General features: G+C 40.4%; 1 pseudogene across 1 annotated transcript; it reads right to left on the bottom strand.

Annotated features, from left to right (window-relative positions):
• Nucleotides 1-6,879: 6,879 nt before the first annotated feature.
• On the bottom strand, nt 6,880-7,643 carry LOC308525977 (TCF3 fusion partner-like; annotated as a pseudogene). Its single transcript has one exon. The product of its transcript is annotated as a TCF3 fusion partner-like (transcript).
• Nucleotides 7,644-10,802: the final 3,159 nt, after the last annotated feature.

The following is a 10,802-nucleotide window of genomic DNA, read 5'->3' as shown; positions in this document are numbered from 1 at the left end:
TGACCTCCTGGTTCATAGGCTGATGCTCAACCACTGAGCCATGCCAGCAGAGCTTGAACGAATTTTAGATTCACATAAAAATTGAAAACAAATAATATAGAGTTTCTACTATATAGCCTTTCTCCAGCTTATCTCAATGAAAACATGTTACATATCCATTGTGCTATTATCAAAACCAGAATATGGATAGTACTATAGTAAATAAACAGCCTAACTTTTTTTCAGATTTTAACTTTTTCCCCATGTACTCGTGTGTATGTGTGTGTGTGTGTGTGTGTGTCTAGTTCTACAAAATATAGATTTATTCAAATCACTACCACAATAAAAGTACAGAACTGTTTGATCACTCCAAAAAATCTCCCTTGAACTATCCCCTTGTATGTATAGTCTCCTCCTACACTGACCCCTAGAAATCACTGATATTTTCTCTATCACCACAAGTGGCCATTTTGAGAATATTATGTAAATGGAATCACATAATATGTAGGCTTTGAGATTTGATTTTTCATTCATTCATATAATGCCCATGAGAAATATCCAAGTGTTTGCATATATCAACAGTTCTTTTCTTTTCATTGTTGAGGATTATCCATTGTATGGATATGCCACATTTAGTTTATCCATTCACCCACTGGAGGACATTGATGTTGTTTCTGGTTGGGGTTATTCCCAATAAAACTGCTATGAACATTCATGTGCAGGGTTTGGTTTTTTTTTTTTTTGTGTGTGTGTGTGTGTGTGTGTGTGTGTGAACATAAGTGTGAATGTTTCTTTAGTAAATCACCAGAAGTCATCTGGTAATACAGAAGTGTATGTTTAACTTCATAAGAAATTGTCAATCTGTTTTCCAGAGTGGCTGTACCATTTCATATTCTCACTCTTTTTTAACATGACTCCATCACTCTTTGAGTGCTTTCTAACGTTTCCAGCACAATAAGATGTTCCACACTCATCTTTTACTTTTTCTGCCCATCAGCCAATTTCCCAGTAGTTCTAGCTCCTTTTCAGGAGAAATGGCATCTAGTAACCAAGATCTAGGCTCTAGGTATGCTAACTATGAGAGCAATATGTGCTCATACGAACACATACAGATACACACTCACATCTGCATCTAGCTCTAATCAAACAATTTTGACTCCATTTCTCTCTATCTGTCTAACCCCAGTTTATGCTGATTCCTTCAACTCTAGTTTAACACCACAGGGTTCATTTTAATCTCCCATATTTTCACATTTGTAATTTCTCTAATGGTGAAAAATCAGGCTCTCATTATTTTTAGTATACTTGATTACTCATACTCATCAATAAAATACACACAAAGTAGTTTTAAAATTGTTCACCTGTACTACGTAAGAAACACCAACCAAAAAAAGTTCAATATCTATATATGGTTATTTCGTTCCTTTGTCTGGTGGTATATAGTTTTATCCTTCTTTATGCTGAGGGCTTATAGGTGAAATACGATGTTAAAATGACAAGTTATTTTCCCCTATTTTAATAGGTTAAATTGTTAATTCAATTATGTTCATTTGTTATGGTTTAAATTATGTTATAGTTATCCTCTTCTTTGTTGGTTAGCTGTCTATCCATCTATCCATTTCTTGTGCAACATTCTGCTTTTGGAACTTGAACCAAGGGTTATAAATTTATCACAAAAGTCAGGTTTATAGAAATTTTAAACCAAAATATTTATAAGAAAATAATACAGTATTTCCATTACGATTGAAGTCTGTGTGTACCCTTTCCATGTAGCACACTGTCCCTCACTCCTATGGCTAACTACTATCCTTGATTCTTATCTTTCATATGCTTTTGTTTATACTGTGTTGGATAAAAATATATTTTCCTAAACATATTTTATGTTTTGAGCTTTTCCCCCTAAAATCATCATATGGTATTTAATTTGCTTCTTTTCATGAATAAATGTTTGTGAGATATTATTTATTATTTTTACTGTTGTGTAATGTTTTAAACATATAAAATTTAACCATAATTTATACTAGTGGGTTTAAATTTTATTGCAATTAGAAACAGTGCTGCAATAAAAAATACTGTGCAGTCTTCTGTGCTCAAGTGCAGCAGACTCCTCACGTCCTCAGGGAAGATTTGCTGGGTTGTAACATGCATGTCTTTAACTTCATGCAGGTTTGTGAGCCTCTTAAAAATGGTTCTACCAAGTTACTCTCCTACCAGAAGTTTGAAAGAGTTCTTATGGCTCCATATGCTCACACAGTAATTGCTATGCATGGGGAGTCATTAAAATTTTTCCCATTGGAATTTGTGCAATAATATTTCATTTTGATTTTGATTTCCATGAATATAAGTTTTGTCACCTTTTTGAATACTACTGACAACTGTTTCCTCTGTGAGGTGCTGGTACACATTTTTTCTCCACCTTTAAATTGTTCTTTTATCTTTTTCTCATTGATTTGGAGGAAAACTTTCTATCTTCTCAGCTCTAGTCATTTGGTAATTAGGTTTTGCAAATATCTTCTAATTGATAACTGTTACTTTTTTACTTGTTAAATGATGCATTTGGATGGACAAAAATAATTAGTATACCTATATTTATCACTCTTTATTGATGTTTACATTTTTTGTGTCTTGGTTAAGAAACTTCATAATCCTCAAATCACAAAGTTGTTTCCTTATATTCTAAATTTCACACTTAGGTTATGTAACCACTTTAATCTGGTTCTGGGTACATACAAAATGAGGATCAGATTTTATTTTACCTCTATATATTATATTGTTCTAGAATAATTTCCAGAATCCTTTGCCCACTGAACTATGATGACATTTATTTCATGTATACAGTTGAACATATGTGTGTATATATTTGTGGGCTTTTTATTCCATTTGTTTGCTAACCTACTCCTATACAAATATGCTTATCTTCATTAAAATAGGTTTGTAATGAGATTTATTATAAAATAAGTCCTCTTATTCTGTTCTTCAGGAATATCTTGCTATTCTTGACTTGTTTTTCCATAGTAATTTTAGAATCAGATTATTCAATTTCATTAAAATTCCTGTCAGGATTTCTTTGGATTTCATAGGACATACAGATTATTTTAATGAGAATTGTTATGTCTATTTTAATGAAACTATTAATGAACATGATATTTCTTTTTTATGTAGGTCATCTTTAATGCCTTTCAATGAAGTTTTACAATATTCTCCATAGAAATCATAAGCACCTTTATTTATACATATTCTTATAATTCTTTTACAATTGGTGCTTCTGCCAATGATAGATGTATGTATTAAATTATATTTACTGTTGTTTACTGTGTATAGAAATGCAATTTATTTTTAATATGGACTATATACACCTGGTTGGCTTCTCATTAATTCTAATCATTTGCCTGTAGATTCTCTTGGGTTATCTATGTAGGCAATCGTAATATCATCTGTGACTAATGGCACCTTTGTTTCTTCTTCCTCTTTTTTAAAACCATATAACTCTTAATTATATCTTTTATTTATTTATTTGTTTGTTTGTTTTGTTTATGTATTTACTATGCTGGTAAAGACACCTAGTATATTATTTCATAGAAGTAGCAATAGCAAGCGTCTTTGTCTTCTGCTTGCTTTGGAAAGAAATGCAGATGCTTCTAATGCTTACATCGTTATGATTTTGCTATAGGGTTTGTGAATACCCTTTACCTGATTCTCTAGGGCAGTGGTTCTCAACCTTCCTAATGCCTCGACCCTTTAATACAGTTCCTCATGTTGTGGTCACCCCCAATTTCATTGTTACAAATTGAACATAATGAAAGCATAGTGATTAATCACAAAAACAATATGTAATTATATATGTGTTTTCCGATGGTCTTAGGCGACCCCTGTGAAAGGGTCGTTCGACCCCCAAAGGGGTCGCGACCCACAGGTGGAGAACCGCTGCTCTAGGGAGTTTTCCTACAGCTCCTTTAGATCAACTGAAGGTGATGGTGATTGTTAAGCAGCCCCCTTCCTTCTCCCACAGGGAAACAGTAGGAAGACATTTCCTCAGAAAATACAACTCTTTCTTGACATTTCAAATATTTTGCATATGCTCAAGGTTAAAGTTGAGCTAAAGAAGACAGACTAGTTATCTTTTTACTTCCTCTCACTCTTGTTTAGCTGATCCAGCACTCGACTATTAGATATAGGGTTTGCTGTAGTTATCTCAAGCCTCAGAAAAAACTGAAATAGAAGCTTATTTGAAGATCTTGTTGCCACTTCTTTATCTCTGCAATCAATTATTCATAAATGGAATTAAGGAAGGAAGGAAGAAAACATTGTGTATAGGGTGGCCGAGAGTCCTTTGTCTTTTCACATTATCCGGGGACTTATTATTTTGTTTCTCTCTTTGTTGTTCTAGTTCAACTTGGTTTTTACACTTGGTAGTTGTTGATTTCACCCTTGTTTATCTTTTTTGTCAAGGTTGGGGTGGAGAGAATCCCACTTTAATATTGTGTCATATGGAGACTTTCACATCATATTTATGAATTTAGTATGACAGCGTTCTCTGGCTCATTTTCCTCTGATGTTCCAGGATCTGAGCTTCTCCAAATTAGAAGGGCAGTCTTCTGCCACAGTAGGGGGAAGATGTTCACTTGCCATGACTGATAGGGAAGAAATGTAAAACATTGATTGCTCCTTAAACGAACCCGTGACCAGTTTTTACTCCTCACCCCACCTTTAGTTGTGTCCGGTGCTATGAAACTGGTGTCTCCACCGCAGACATGGCCAAGGGGTTACCACTTTACAACCTCTGCCCTATGCTAACCACCTCAGGAGCCAACTTAACTCATTTGCAAGTGAACTGGTTATGCAATCTCATGTTAGAGCTTTATTCCTTTTTTAAATTCATCAAAATACTTTCGTCCAAGGCAGAGTGAAGTAGCCACCCACATTTTTAAAATAAATGTGTATACTAGTTTTTCTACTTTTGAATAAAATCTATTCTTTCTGATCATGATCTCATTTCCTTAAGAAATGGATCAGAGATGCCTTTACACACAGGCCATTCTACTGACACGTGGCAGTTGTCTGGAATTATTTTACTGCGTTTTGAACCTAATGTGTTTTAAGCATCTACTGGCACGATAGTTTTATGTGACCAAAATAACAGGACTTGCAATGGCGCTGTCCAAACTTCCTCCACAGCAATCTCAACTGGGAAAATTTTATTTTCCACAATTCTTTAGGAACGGTTTCTTGAAACAAAGAAGGAGCTAATTCTTTTTTTGTTTTGTTTTGTTATTTTTATAAAGTTCCAGGTTTTTAATGTATTTTTTTATTGTCTAAAGTTTTACATATGTCTCCTTTTCCCCCCATTGACACCCCCTCCCCCTAGCCAATTCCACCCCAGGCAAGCCCCCCCTGCCCCAGTGTCTGTGTCCATTGGTTATGCTAATATGCATGCATACAAGTCCTTTGGAAGTGAAATAAACCAGTCAGAGAAAGATAAATATCACATGAGCTAATTCTTATATGTACTATTGACCTGCGAAATTAGCTAAGGGGGAATCTCATCTGCACATATCACCAGGGGTTGTCACCATGTATCAGCTCATTAGTCCTCCATTGTCTCCCTCCCAGTAGCCTGTAGATGCCTTTCAGATTGGGGCTACGTTGGTCATTTCCTCCTTAACTCATTCCAGTGCTGACACTCATCGTAACCTGAACCATGACAATTGTGAAGTTATAAAAATAAAGGTGAAGAGAGTCAATATTCACTGAGTATCTACTATGTTCCAGGCAGTGTACTGGGTTTTTATATCCACTTTAAGTGAAGTGATTTTCAAACGGACCTCTAAAAAGTAGGTATTATTCTTCTAATTTACCTAATGAGAAGCTGTAGTCTCAAAAGACAGTGTCTGACAGTGAGTGAGGTGGAGTCCACATATTAAAATGTGTCTTTATTACTTTGAAGCTCCTGCTCTGTCCTTTCCAGAGCCTTGCATCCAGGTCACACAGAGTGACTCTGCAATTTTACAAGTAACCTTTGCAGGTCTAACTGATGTTTTCAATCTGCTCAGGACTTCTTTGGGAAGAACTTTGTCCTCTATGGATGACATGAACCCTAATTTCCTTGTCCGGGCAGATAGAGAAGTTATAATTCAATTTGTAAAGACTGCCAGAGAATTTAAGAAAAATATCTGACAAATACACACACACACACACACACACACACACACACACACACACCATTATGCCACAAAGCAATTGAATTATAATAGACTAGAGGCCCGGTGCACAAAAATTTGTGCACTCGGGTGGGTCCCTCAGCCCGCCCTGTGCCCTCTCGCTATCTGGGGCCCTTGGGGGCCCCTTCCCCTGGCTGCTGGACCAGTTTTCCTCCGGCGCCTGGAACCCAGGCCTTCGCTCTTCGCCGGGAGGGGCCCGCACAGTGGGCGAGGGACTTAGCTCTTTTAAAAATACTTCTGAATGTTTGGTAAATAACCCTATAGGAATCTACTTTCTGAAACATGTTGGTTGTTAAGGGCTGATTTGAGTAATCAACAAAAATGTATGTTAGAATCCTAATCTCCAGAACCTCAGAATGTACCTGTATATGGAGATAAGATCTTTAAAGAGGGGATTACATTAAACTGAGGCAGTTCCAGTGGGACCCTTAGCCCATCTCACTGAAGTCCTTATAAGAAGAGGAATGTTGGGGTCCTGCCCCAGGAGGTCCAGGGGTTCCCAAAGGTGTGGACGGAGTCGGCGAAGAAGGAATGACACAGAGGCAGCGTTCAGGTGATCATCATAGCCAGGTTCTCTTTTTATTGTCCTGTTACATCTATATTTATACTATTTGATCCTATAAGCATGCCTCTATAAGCTTTTTTTTTGCCAAGGAGAGCATGGGGTCCGTTTATTGGGGGGTCAGTCAAAGGGGGAGCTGGCTAGGGTGGGATAGGGCAGCTACTTGTCTGGCCCCCCGAGAAACCCAACTTGAGTCCAAAGCCTCGGCCGCTTTGAAGCCAAAGTCTTCCTCCACCTTTATCTGCACGGGGGCCAGCTCCGGAGTCAGCGGCACTCGCGCCCGGCCCCCTTCCGGTGGCACTCGCCGCCTCTTCCGCCCACTGGGCCCCTCGCCAGGGGCCGGGCTGCTGGCTTCTGCGGGCGCTGGTGTCCTCCTGGGCGGGGACAGCCCCGCTTTCTCTGGTGGCTCGTTCTCAGCGTTGCCTGGGGTGGGGGCGTCTGTGCCCTGGCTGCCCTCGTCCTCCAGTAAGATGGTGAACTGGCTGGCCCGGTAGTTGTCGCCGTAGGAGTCCAGCACCTTCATGAGGAACCTCCTCTCCTGCTGGAGTCTCCGTGTTATCCTCTGTATCTGATGGAACCTGTTCAGGACCCGCTCCTTCGCCTGCTGGATCTCCCTGCAGCGCCAATCCAGCGCCTGGTACTTCCTGCAATTGAGTTCCCGTTGGCGCCGCCTTGCCGGCCTCAGGCTGCTTCCTCCTCTTCCTCTAGCTCCTGGAGGCTGGAGCTGCCCAGACCCCCAGACACGAACTCCACTTCGGTCTCAAGCTGGCTCTCCAGGATGTGACCACCTTCAGCGGAGGCAGCGCCAGCTCCCAGCCGGGAGGTGCTGAGAACTCCTCAAAGCCCACGGCTGCCATGGACCCCTCTCTCTGCTCCAGCTCCATTTCTCCCTGGCTCCAGGCGCAGAACTTCCAACCTTGCAAGCCTCTAGTTTAAAGTGGCTTGCAAAACTACAGCCCATTGGATTTCACAGCCAGGCACCCAGGCCCCGCTGCTAAGCCTCCTGGGAGTTGTAGTTCTCTATTTCCGGCTTGCCTCCCTGCCCCATCCCCACCCCAGTCCCAACTGAAAGGCCCTGCTGGCTGGTCTAACCCTGTGGCCAGGCATCTGAGTCACCTCGGGTCTTTATTCCTGTCCGGACACCACGCCATCTGACCATGGAGACTCTCCTCTTGGGAGGCCCCTTGGGTCTCCTTCTGGGTCTCCTTCTGGGGCCTGGCTGCGTCGCCCCCAGGGACCAGATCTTGTGCCCCAGCTGTGACGCATCCCCAGGTCCTGGGTCTCCTCAGCCTGGGCACCGGATCGCGTGCCCCAGCGGCAACGCAGCCCCGCCGCCTGGGTCGCCTTCTGGGTCTCCTGCTGGGGCCTGGCTGCATCGCCTGGATTGCATGCCCCAGCTGCGATGCAGCCCGGGCGCCTGGGTCTCCTTCTGGGGCCTGGCTCTGTCGCCCCAGACCTGATCGGGTGCCCCAGCTGCGACGCAGCCCCGGGCCCTGGGTCTACTCAGCCTGGGCACCGGATTTCGTGCCCCAGCAGCGATGCAGCCCCCGTGCCTGGGTTGCCTTCTGGGTCTCCTGCTGGAGCCTGGCTGCGTTGCCCCTGGGGTCCTGATGGTGTCCCCAGGCAGCTATGCAGCCTGGCCTCTGGCCCTGCCTCTGGGTGTTCTCCCATCACTGGTGATCAGTGATCTGAGAAGCCAGGTGGGGCAGGGAAGAGGCAGACATCTGCCTCTTTCCTGCCCCACCCAGCTTCTCTGATTACTGGCCCAGGGCCAGCAAAGGCAGCCTGGCTTCTCCAAGCAAAGGCAGCTGGGTTCTCTGGCTCTTGACTGCCACCTGGGTTTCTGATTGCAGTCAGGGCAGGCGGCTTCTTCCCTCCTTCCCCTTTCGCCTCCCAGCATTGTGCCTACATATGCAAATTAACTGCCATCTTTGTTGGCGGTTAATCCCCATCTTGGCTGGCAGCTAATTTGCATATCGCCCTGATTAGCCAATGGGAAGGGTAGCGGTCGTAGGCCAATTACCATGTTTCTCTTTTATTAGATAGGATTTTAATGGGCACATTGTAGATTTTGGCTGTGAACAATGAAATAGACCTTACTATCATTATTTTCTATTTAAGAATAGGCATGTAAATTAGACTTGTGTTCTCTGCTTGGGTTTAAATCATGAAAAATTTTGACAAAGTAATCATCCTTCAAGTTGCTACATGAATTTCAGGGAGATGAATGAGACAAAAAAGAAAAAATTCCAGAAGAGAATGAGTGCTCTCTAAAAATATCAAATTAATATATACTAATGCTGATTTTTACCCGTGGCCTTGATTGGATATTATGACAATTTATTCTTTGGTAAATTAATCCATGAAAATGTATATGCACATATTATTTATTGATAGGGATTCTTCTTTTTATAGCCTAAATGATTTTATTAGTAAACTTACTCCTCCACCCCTGGAAAGGCCAAGGAGCACATTATTATTAAATCAGCATTCTCTTTTTGTTTAAATCTCTTCCCCTATACCCTGTACTTTTTTGACTATGACATCTATGATATTTTTCAAGCTTGGAAAGGTCCAATAAAAGCAATTTACTGAGTCCACTTTTCCTATTAAATAATAATTTCCTTAGAGATGAATGAACTAAAAATGAGAAACGAAGTTGATTATCCACATTTTGCTCTATATTTTAGTAGGGAAATAAGAAATAATTAAATGACCTTTTGATCTATATTCCCTTAATTAGGTGACAAATTCAAACTGCCTATACAATAACAATGTGTTGCCGAAAAGATTCACAATGAGTGCATTTTGTTTAATACAGAGGAAAGGAAAACATATAGACACTGTATACACACACACACACACACACACACACACACAGAGCCATAAACACACCCAAGATTTAAGTCAATTGAAAGGAATAATTGTAAAGTCAAAAATAAAGGAGAATATATTTTAACAGTATTTTTCACCATATATAGATTATGGCTATAGACACAGCAGATGATTAGTTGGTCAATTTAATAAGAACAATCATTCTACAATAGCCTTCTTTTTACTGTTCTCTTAACATTGTATTATTAATGTCCCTGAATTTAATAGTCTAATCTCAATTTTTTCAAGAAAAGAACATCCTTCTGGTCAAGAGCAAAATTAACTTTGCAAATAAATAGCAATATGTACACCTCATACCTAATTTAATATTTATGAAAATATAGCAATTTGTAAGTTATTACATTTATGTCCTGCTTTGAATCTTCAATCAGTGTCTCCCATCTGTCAAAATTTTATAGCTGCTGAAAGATAAAGTCTCTGTTGCTATGGTAATTATTCCATTACCTAGGTGACAGTGTTCAAATGATGTCATTGTTAAAGTGATCTAACTCATGAGACATTTTTAGTTTTAGTATGGTTAGACAGAGAGCAAAACTAGCTAGTGATACAAAATCAAGAGGGCTAGAGACATGCTGCTCCTCTTAATAAACAAGGTGCTCAAAATGAGAATTAGAAAGTGAAAGCTCAAATGAATTTCTTCAGTTTTACCTCTGCTTTTAGTAGGGTCAATACCCTCATCAACATTTTGCAGAGCTGAATGAAGGAGAAGATTTTATGTGTGGAGAAGCATAAAAAGAAAGCAAATTATTCTAGGGGAAGAATGGTAGAAATTGCATCTTATTTAAAATATCTTTTTCTTACTTATATCTTCCGTTGAACCTCATGCATAATAGTTACCAACCAAAAATGCCATTGATCTACTTCTTAACCAGAGAGCTGTATACAAAAAGAAAAACAAAGAGGGAAGGGAATCAGGAAATTAGGTGGAGAAAACATCAGAAACTAGGTTGCTGATCACTGTTCAGATTATTGGTGAAAGAGGAATTAGAGGGAAAAAAAAGGTTGCAGGAAAGGTGAATATGAGTTTCAAAGTTTATCGAACTTCAATGGGTCTTGTGAGGAGTGACTATGCTGTTTTCTGTTTCACGTAGAGCAATAGTCAGCAAACTGCGGCTCGCGAGCCACATGCGGCTCTTTGGCCCCTTGAG

Source organism: Myotis nattereri (assembly GCF_964212035.1).
Source record: "Myotis nattereri genome assembly, chromosome: 10".
Classification (NCBI taxonomy): Eukaryota; Metazoa; Chordata; class Mammalia; order Chiroptera; family Vespertilionidae; genus Myotis; species Myotis nattereri.
The sequence above is the reverse complement of the archived record's forward strand: the minus strand, read 5'-3'. Positions and strand labels throughout refer to the sequence as shown.